Genomic DNA, 11,115 nt, shown 5'->3' on the forward strand with positions numbered 1-11,115 from the left:
CACATCGGAGTTGGATTTTGGGTTTGATGCTCTTTCTCTCTGCTTCCTGCCCCTGCACACGGTGACCAGTGGGTGTAGGCGGTGGGAGAATGAGCCCAAGGCCCTTGCTGTGGCTGTGGCTGTGGCTGTGGCTGTGGCTGTGGCTGTGGCTGTGGCTGTCACTGGTTCGTGGCCTGAGCAAGTTCTGATCCTTTTCAAGCCCTCATTCCCCATCAGTACAATGGAGACAAAGATATCTCCTTTCTGGGCTCCCAGGGTGATTAGGAACATCAAATAAGGACACAAATGTCAAGGTAATAGTATTGACCACCACTGATTGCCTGCCTAATGCCGGGCTCTGTGCTAAGTGCTTTCCATGCAGAGCACAGTGCATAGATTGGCTGCCTGCTTTGTGTAGGAGCACAGAGTGCGAAGGAGGCACCCAAAGTCATACGGCAAAGCGACGAGTGAGGATGCCAACCCGCATCAAAGCTAGTGCTCTAAGTCACTGCTCGGAGTTGTCACACGTTTCCTGTAAAGGACCAGACAGTAATATTTTCGGCTTGGTGGACCATTAGGTCTCTACTGTAATCTTCTCATCTCTGCTATTGTAGCACAAGAATGGTGGTAGATGCCAAGTAAGCCAGTAAGTGTGGCTGTGTTCCAATAAAACTTTATTGACAAAGACCAGCAGGGGAATGGAGAGACGCTGCTTAAACGGTACAGATTTTACTCTGGAGTTCACAGAAATATTTGGAACTAGATAGAGTGCTGATTGCACAGCATTATGAATGTACTAAATGCCACTGAATTGCTCATTTTTACAATGATTAATTGTACATTTTGTGACTTTCACTTCAAAGAATGAATGAAAAAAAAAAATTCGGGTGTTGAACCCAGTTTGCAAACTGTTCCCGGTCCCAAATCTAGTTAAATGAAGGTGTTCAAGAGGCATTGGGAATGAACTCTTTCAGCCACCTGCCAGCATCTTAAACCAGCTGGTTCCTTGTAGAAAAAACAGGGATGTCCACACAGGCAGGGGAGACCACCAGCATGCTGGTGAGCGCCAGGCTTAGCACATCCTGCCTCTGTTCAGCACCCGCTGAGTCCGCATGCGCAGTGGTTCAGTCTCTCAGTTTGCTCATCTGTAGGATGGGGGTGAAGGGGATGAGCTGAGTCAGTGCGTGTGCATGACAAGAGTCTGCACGTGTTTGCCGTTGTTTCAGCTTTGAGGGATGAAGCAGCTTTCCTACCCATCAGCTACTGTTTGCTAATAAATGAGAGCTCAGCAGGCAGGTCTGGTTTTATTTTTCTTTTTTTCCTCACGTTTGTTGAGATATAATTGGCCTATACAATTGTGCAGACTTGAGGTGTACACTGTGATAATTTGATATGCCTACATATTGTGGAATGATAACCACAATAAAGTTAGTTAACACATCCATCACTTCACAGACTTCCCTTGTTTGTTATGGTGAGAACATCTAAGATTTGTTTCCATGGCAACATTTCAGCGTACAATGTAGTGTTGTTAACCATAGTCACCATGCTGTATGTTAGATCCCCAGAACTTATTCAACGAACACCTGGAAATTTATACTCTTTGATCAGCATCTCCCCATGTAACCAGCCCCTAGCTCCTGGCAACTGCCAGCCTACTTTATTTCTAGGAGTTTGGATTTTTCAGATTCCACATATAAGTGAGATCAACACAGTATCTGCTTTTCTCCATGCAACTTATTTTACTTAGGATGATGCCCTCAAGGTGCATCCATGTTGTTGCAATTGGCAAGGTTTTCTTCCTTTTCGTGGCCGAATAATATTCCGCTTTGAGTGTGTGTTTGTGTGTGTGTGTGTGTGTGCGTGTGTAATGCTTGAGAGAGAGAGAGACAGAGAGACAGAGAGAATGTGTGTCTGCCTGTGGAGCATATTTTCGTCATCTACTCATGCATTTATAGGCACTTAGATTGCTTCCATGTCTTGACTATTGTGAATAATGCTGCAGCGAATATGGGGTGCAGGTATCTCTTCCAGAGAGTGATTCTGTTTCCTTTGGGTATATACCCAGAAATTGAATTTCTGGATCATGTGGAAATACTATTTTTAACTTTCTGAGGAAACTCCATGTTGTACATTTTCCATAATGGCTGTACCAATCTATATTTCCACCAGTAGTGCACGAGGGTTCTTCCCACTTCTCTACACCTTCGCCAACACTCGTTATCTCTTGTAATTTTGATGATGGTCAGTCTACTCAGTGTGAGGTGATATCTCATTGTGGTTTCCCACGATGTGCATTTCCCTGATGCTTCGTGGTATTGACCACTGTTTTATGCCTCTGTTGGTTATTTGCAGGGCTTCTTTGTAAAAATATCCATTCAGGTCCTTTGCCCATTTTAAAAGGGGATGTTGATGATGAAGATGATGATGATTTTGCTATTGGGTTGTATGAGTTTCTTAAATATTTTGGATATTAACCCCTTGTTTGGGACATGGTTTGCAACTATTTTCTCCCATTCTGTACGTTGCCGTTTCATTTTGTTGATCATTTCTATTGCTGTGCAGAAACTTTTTAGTTTGATATGGCACCACTTTTTTAAATTTTTGCTTTTGTTGCTTATGCTTTTGGTGTCACATGCAAAATAGCCTCTTATGTTTTCTTCTAGGAGTTTATGGTTTAAGATCTTACATTGAAATCTTTGTAATCTACTTCCAGCTACTTTTTGTGAATGGGATAAGATAGGAATCCTAACTTCATTCTTTTGCATGAAAATATCCGGTTTTCTCAACACCATTTATTGAAGACGCTATCTTTCTCCATTGAGTATTCTTTGCTCCCTTGTCACATATTATTACTTGACAGTATATGCATGGGTCTATTCATAGACTCAATTCTTTTTTTTTTTCTTTTAAGGATGTTTATTTATTTTGAGACAGAGGAAGCACGCATTGGGGGGGGTGGCAGAGAGAGAGGGAGAGTGAGGGAGAATCCCAAGGAGCCCCCACAACACTGTCAGTGCAGAGCCCAGTGCGTGGCTCAAACTTACAAAACCCGAGCCGATCGTGACCCAAGCTGAAACCAAGAGTCAGGCACTTAACCGACTGAACCACTCAGGCACCCCATGGGCTCTCAATTCTGTTCTGTTGGTCTATGTGTCTGATTTTGTTTTATTTTTGTTTTGCCAGTGTGATACAGTTTTGATTACTATAGCTTTGTTACAGTTTGAAATAAGGAAGTGTGATGACTCCATTTTTTTTTTTTTTCTTTCTCAAGATTGCTTTGGCTTTCTGGGTGTTTGTGATTCTATGTGAATTTAGGATTGTTTTCTCTATTTCTGTGAAAAATGTCATTGGAATTTTGATAGGAATATCACTGAATCTGCACATTGTTTTAAGTACTATGGACACTAACAATATTCTTCCCATCCATGAACATGGGCTACCTTTCCATTTCTTCATGTTTTCTTCAGTTTCTTTCATCAATATCTTATAGTTTCCAGTACACAGATCTTTAACCTCTTTGGCTAAATTTATTGCTAAGTACTTTATTGTGTTTGATCCTATTATAAATGGGATTATTTTCTTTTTCAGACACATTGTTGTTAGTGTATAAAAATGTAATTGATTTTTGTGTGTCAATTTCGTATCCTTCAACTTTACTTAATTTAGTTTGAAGAGATTTTTGATGGAGTCTTCAGGGTTTCCTATAGGTAAGATGATGTCATCTGCAGAGACAAACTAACTTCTGATTTATAAACATTTTATTTCTTTTTCTTGACTAATTGCTCTGGCTAGGATTTCAGTACTATGTTTAATGTAAGCATCTTTGTCTTGTTCCTGATCTTAGGGAAAAGCTTTCAGCTTTTCACCATTGTATGATGTTAGATGTGGGTTTATCATATATGGCTTTTATTTTGTTGAAGTTCATTCCCTCCAAATCTAATTTGTTGAGAGTTTTTACAATGAAGGGATGTTGAATCTTGTCAAATGCTTCATCACTGTCTGTTGAGATGAGCATATGGCTTTTATCCTTTATCCTGTTAATACAGTGTAACACCTTTGTCGATTTGTACATACCAAACCATCCTTGTCTCCCAAGGATAATCCCCACTTGATCTTGGTGTATGGCTGAGAAGGCTGGCCATTTCAAGGTACACAGCTGGGACTGAGGTCTATGGGCCTCTTAGCCAGTGCAGATATGGGTATAACTTCTCCCAGAGCCCTTGACATATGGGGCTGGTGTCAGGAGAGATGGCAGAGGGCACTATAGCTGAGCCTGCAGGGGCATGGTCCTGTTTCTGGGTGTATAGTTGAGACTTTAGTCAGTGAGTCAGCCACCTGGCTATGGGCCTGCATTCTCAAAATAGCGCTTGGACTGCATAGGGTTTCAAAATTTCCTACCTGGATGCCAAAGCTCCCAGAAAAGCACTCTTGTCTGTGGATAGATGCTATGTTATTATTGCTGAGCGGGGGGGGGGGGGGAGGGTGGATATGAACAGGGGACCTCCTGTGCTACCATCTTGCTGATGTCATTCTCTCAGCCTGGCTTTTAAGAGTCAGCACTGACAAGCCCTAGATAAGCATGCTAAGGGAAGTTTAGAGGCAACTTCAGATAGATGTGGTTACTTCCCAGAATTCATGAGGTTCTGTGAGCGAAGACCAGGCTTCATAACTTGTGTTTATCGTGAATTTAACACAAGTGGCTCCTAACTGCTCCATTCTTTAGGGCTCACTAACTCCCATTATTGTCCAGCTGACAATAGAAGGGCCTGTTTCTTGTTTGACCACAGAGGCCCAATCTTTACTAGATCAGGGTTCAGGAAGGAAATAGACCACAAACTGGCAAAGCAGAAGAATCAGCAGAGATATTGTCCAGAGAGCGGCACATCGAGGAACCCCTGGGCTAGCGATAATGGGAGAACCATTTCCATCCCAGGACCTGAAGGAGTGGGGGAGGGGGCAGTTACAGGGCTCCAGGGAGGAGAGCTGTAGGGAGCCACGGCAGAAGTGAGAGCTTCAGAAGGAGGACGAAGGCAGCTTGCAACAGTGGAGCAGAGAGGAAACCAGAGGAATAAGTAACTCAACCATTCTTCCTCTTCAGCTGGGCTCTCTCGTACATGGACCAAAGCCAGCCGCCAGCCCCTCTATACTTACAGCACCTCCCCAGCAACTTTCTCAGCCAGCATCTGACGGTTCCAGTGAAAGTCCCAGGGAAGCTTTGCATTGGCCAGGATTGAGCCAGTAGGAGACAACATTCTGAGTGGCTAAGTCTGGTGTGCAAAGGGCTTCAGGCTAGAAAGAGAAGTTGTAATGCCAGGAGAATGAAGACAGGGAAGGGAACCGAGGAGGATTATATCCATTGACATCCACTGTACTTGTTCTTCTCAGACGGATCAATGGTCTGCCCTCCACACATCACCAGCATTTTGCAGTTACATTCTCCGGAAGGGTTAAGGTCCTCCTCTGTTTCCTTAAAGTGGGATTAAATCAGGCTCCTTTCATGTTTATCAAAACTTCACGGAAAGCTTGGAGGGACCAAAGTTGAAAGAAGGCTGTGATCTGAAGCCAGGTCCACCATAGCCACGGGTCCCTGCTAGATGTGCCTCTCTTTAACCTTCAACCTGATACCATGTTTCTGCATCCAGTGCACCAGTCCCAGGACCCACCTCTTGCCTGCCATCAACAGCAGCGTTTTGGAACCAGCAGAAAGAATGCTGCCTGCTTCCCCCTAGCCCCACACACAAAGTCCTAGACTCATCTCCCACATTACACTCCCAGCTCAGAGGTGAGTTCCATGCACAGCAGTGACACACTTCACATTATCATGCAAGGCTATTTCACATCTCCTTATTTAGAACCTCTCCATTCCCAAATAGGGGTTTGGCTTCTCCTTTGTAAAATCAAAGGGCTCATTGAAATGCTTTGTTTTGTTTTGTTTTTTGGAAATAAAAGAGCAGTCTTCCCTCCCAAAGATGGTTCAGAAAATTGCTGGGTGATTTAAAATAGCAGCATGTTCCCACTCCCACCCATCAAGTATTAAAAAATATGAGGGTCTAGACTCAGAGTATCCAATTTACACAAGGATAAATTAAAATCAAAATGCTTTATTGCAAAAATCTGCTTCCTGCTGGGAAAAATTGACCTGCCTTGTGTCAAGGGGGAAAATTCTAGAGAGACACCACAATTTTCCCTATCCATAGGGAATCATAGCTCGACCTCGACCTCAGGGAGCTACAGGTCAGGAGCTCTGTCAGTTTGGCAAAATGCATTCTTTCTTCCTCTGCCCACATCTGGAGCTACATTGTAATCAGTCCCTCCTGAGTCCTGTCCTCATGTTTTCTTTTCTTTTGTTTTTAAGGTTTCTCATAGATGAGTTCTCTGCCACCCCCAGCCAAGTCCTTGCAGCTTCCATAATCACAGAGGTAGGAGATCAAAACAACAGAGGAGATTTTGTTCTGAGGTTGGGCATGCATCTCTGGCAGTAGGGGACATTTTGCCCAACAGAGATTTAATTGCTACCTTTGCATTCTGAAGATAATGTTACTCCATTATCTGTTATTGTTATAAACATTTTATGATTTTAGAGAAAATCTTTCCTCTTCTTTTTTTTTTTTTTTATGTGCCTCTGCTCAGATTTCCTTATTGTCTCTTTTATTTGCGGAATGTTTACCACTTCCTCTGGAACTGCTGATTGTCAGTGAGGAAACCATTTGAGATCAATATGGGCATAAAGTATTGATCTACAAGTGGGGGCAATCCGTGGTACAGACCTCCAGCTGCTACCATGTCAATGCAGTACCCCCCCTCCCCGGCCCCACCTCATGATTCCTCCCCAAGATGCCAGGACCTCCAGCCTGCCTCCTGTAGAGGCCGCACAGTGGCAGTGTCTGATCCTCCCCAGCTCTGGGTTCTGCCTAGCGCACTGGGAGGCAGTGATGCTTTCAGCAAGGGCACGAGCCTGCCTCAAACCATTTCAGAAGTTTCTCCTGGGTCCCTGCTCTTTGTGCACAACCATAGGTCCCAGTAGACAGCCAAAGAACTCTCTGGTGAGCACTCTTTGTTGGAGAGTTATTGACTTTCTATTCATGATACTGAGCCCAGGTCCAGTGAGCAGCTAAGTGTAAGGCAGAGACCGATTCTAAGGTGATCATTGTCCAGGGAAAGGGCTCTCCTCCCATGATTTTCAATACAGGATGCTGTTTTTGGATCACAGTTGGAAGAGTCTGAGAAAGAAAATCTACAGATACGTAAGATTTTCCATGATTTCAGAAGGGCTCTAGCCTTCTTAAAGCCTCACCTTGGCTTCCAGGTTCAGATACCCTAGTCTCTCAGCTGCTCTGAGGATATGTTCATCCATCCATCCATCCATCCATCCATCCATCCATCCATCCATCCATCCATCCATCCATCCATCCAATCATCCATCCATCCATCCATCCATCCATCCATCCATCCATCCATCCATCCATCCATCCATCCATCCAATCATCCATCCATCCATCCATCCATCCATCCATCCATCCATCCATCCATCCATCCAATAAATGTTTTGGGTGTCTATTAGGTAACAGGCCATAGTGATACCTAGCAGAATAAAATAGACATAGTTCCTATCCTTTGAGGGCTTATAATTTTGAGGGAGTTTCCAGACTATAGGCAAAATAAAGAAGCAGATAAAGAGTTATGACTGGTGAAGGTGCTATAAGCAAACCCAAATCAACAGTAATAGAGTGAATTGGCATTGGATGTGTGTGGCCATCCAGTAGAAACCTGGTCCAGGGAGTACCTTGTGAAGATGTAGCATTTAAGCCATGCAGGCAAAGTGCTGGTGAGCACGTTCTAGACAGAGATAGGACATGTGCAAAGGCCCTGAGATAAGGGGGTAGTCAGTATGGTCCAGCACAGAATGGAGGCCAGCGTGGTGCAAGCCCAGGGACCACAGTGGGTGGGGGAGAGATAAACAGGATCGGATCCCTCAGATCTTGTGGCACAGGTAGGAGCTCAGACTTTTCTTATAAGTTTAGTAGGAAGTTAAGCAAGGATTGGATATGACAGCCCAATCTAGGTTTAAAATTCCTTTTTAGCTGCAGTGAAGAGAGTGTGCTGGAAGGAGCAGGAATGGGAGAAGGCCGTTTTTGAAGTGAGAGGTGATAACTTGAAGTCAGGTGGTCATGGTGGGGACGGGGAGAGGCAAACTAGAGGCAAACTAATTTGGGATGTAGAAGTGGTGCGTTGGTAAGCCAGCAGTCTTAAAAACAAACACGATGAGTGTTACAATTCCATGACGTAAACAACTTCACCGCTGGCTGATTGCAAGCTGCCTGGGTGATGTCACTGAACCTGGAGTCAGGAATCCGTGCGCACAGTCCGGCTGCAGTCTGGCACTGGTTAGCATGAGGGACCTCAGGCAGGGAGGTGGATTGAAGAGGCCAGCAAGGAGGCATTGGAGACCCCCACACGTTTTGGTTTGAGTAGCTAAGAGGATAGCAGCGTCCTAGATCTAGACACAGGGGATAGAGAGGGCATGGATGTGCAGGTGGGTCAGGGACTTACTTGAAGCTCCTCCTCTAAGACACGCCCCCATCCTCCAGCACTCCTATTGGAAGCTCCTCCTCTAAGACACGCCCCCCCATCCTCCAGCACGCCTACTGGTTCTGCTGGCTGAGCCTGGGCTGTATTGTTACTCAGGGGTCTTCATGCTAAGTGATGTGCACGGGAGGGCTGGGCTGCAGATCCAGATGTAGGAAACCAAACCGAGGGGTAAGGATGTTCAACTTGGGATTTCTTGCCTAGAGAATGGCTCAAACCCGGGCTTTCTGACTCGAAAGGGTGAGCCCTCTTCTCCACTCTCAGTTGCTGGGTTTCTGGATTGTTAAAAAAAATCTATTAAAAACCAAACAGGTTTTTTCCCCACTCATTTACCCCTCTGCCCTTATTTTCCCCATTAAATTATTACATGCAGGGACAAGTAGCCCGGAAACTGGATAAATATTCCTTCTGTAGTTAGGGGAAGAAGTAATGATCCCCAGCACAACCTGTGGTCTACGACAAAGACAAGCATCAAATGTGTTCATTGGAAATTACGCAGGTGGTGTGCCGGGAGCTTCTGTCCTGCATTAATCCTGCAGGCGCCCTTCCACCAAAGCATGCATAGGGGGACCTGAGATCAGGGCCTGCTGAGAGCAAAGGCTCGCTCAGAAAGCTTTCTGCCGATTTTCTTGGGCATCTCCCACCATGTCCAGGCACCCTGAGAACAATTTTGAACACCTGTCAAAGCTGGCAGGTGATATTCATATCAGGATGCTGTTTCTACTTTTTATCTGACCCCGAGTGGTGACGGTGGCTTGCGTTAATCAAATGCACGATGTTAACAATTTACTCAGGACACTCTTCTCACATCTTCATCCGTTAATCTGGAAAGAACTTCCAATCTGCACCCAGATCAAGCGCGGAGGTGAAGACAGAGCAAACACCCTGGAGTCCCATGGATGCGGGTTCGGATCCTTGCCCAGGCTCTATCTGCTGCGTGGCTCAGGCCATTTCTGAACTCTCTGAGCCTCAATATTCCTGTTGGTGAAGTGGGAGCCCTCCTAGTGCTGCCTCAAGAGCTGTGCCCTGAAAGGACACATCCATGTTTAGTCCCACTGACGATGCTTATTACCCTCGTGACTTTTACCTTCATACACTGAGTCCAACAGATATGAGCCAAGATCCTAGTTATGCCCCTTTCACTTGCTGGCCACTGTTGCCCTTTTCCCCAGTGGCAGAAGATGGCTTCCCCGCTAAGCAGGGTTCCCAGGATGACCTGGGTGTCAGCTGGCACCCGGTGGCGGTGGGCCCTATGGTTTCTGCGCACCCAGGAACCGTCCACACAACCCTTTGCTGGTCTGAGCGCACCTTCCCTGACCTCTCTTGTGTTTTTTTGTCTCCTCTGACCTAACCCTGGCTCTGGGCCCTTCCCTATGATGCACACCCACAAACACACTCACCCCACTCATGAGGGGTCTGTGCTGTTGGGGCCCAGACGGCCGGGAAGCTGGGTTCCATGTCTGCACTCTCTCTCTCCCCTGGCCTTGGGGCTCTGTGCCCACATCCTCTCTCTCTCCCTCCCCCAACCCGCAAGCCTTGTGCCCACACTCTCCTCAAGCCCCTGAGTCTCCGTGCCCACACGCTCTCTCCCCCCAGCCACCTCCTCTCTTTCCTGTCAGGCCCTGAGCCTGTGTCTACAGTGGAGTTTCTGCTCCTCCAGGAACACGATGGGCTCCGACGTGAGAACAGCAAGAACCTTCTCCTGACTCCTTCCTCCTCTCATCTGAGGGTCTTTGACACAGTATCTCCAAAAAATACACCCTGAGAAATTCTCTTACACACTTCTCTTCTCCTGTCCCAGGTGGCACCTGTTGGTCCCACAGATAATTTGAAATCTTTAAAGGATAAAAACCCAAGATGTTGGAGTCCATTTGAAAGTGCTGCATTAAAAGTGGCAATTTTCCACATAGCACTATTATGTCCCAGCTAAGAAGGGCTCCTGTCCTGTATGAGGAACCCATAAAATCACAGTAAAATCCTTTTGTAAAAGGCCCTCACTGAGCTGCTGAAATCAAGAAGTGGTTACTGCTTTAAGAGTTAAAAGGAAAAGGTACTATTAATTTTCTATTTTTAGCCATGAAATTTGCAGCTCTACACTTATGAGGAGTATTATTTTAACCTTTATATTTCTCTTTACGTTACTTTCTGGAGACAAAATTAAAAGTTAAAAATTGATACCTGATATCAAAAGCTCAGCGGGCTGAAGGGTACGAGTCATGAAAAAAATAGGAAGAAACCATGGCTTTGAAGACTTGGGGAATAGAAACATATCAAGAGCTTGAGTTGTTTATAAAGATATATGTGAGAGAAATAGTCTACAAAGATATATGGCAGGGAATGAGAAAATAATATTTGAAGACTTTGGAATGAGTCTCTATAATTAAAATAACATAAAACATCTGAAGATTTTTCCAGAAACTAATCAAGACAACGTATAATAAAGTATACCTGTCAGCTAACCTATATTTCTTTTCTGTTTGTAAAGCATGGGGTTTGTTTTGTATCTGCAAGACTAAAGAACATTTCTTGTTAGCTTCTCTTCCTGCT

Source organism: Puma concolor, unplaced genomic scaffold (genome assembly GCF_028749965.1).
Source record: "Puma concolor isolate L17-30 unplaced genomic scaffold, mPumCon1.1.hap2 unalloc_scaffold_8, whole genome shotgun sequence".
Classification (NCBI taxonomy): domain Eukaryota; kingdom Metazoa; phylum Chordata; class Mammalia; order Carnivora; family Felidae; genus Puma; species Puma concolor.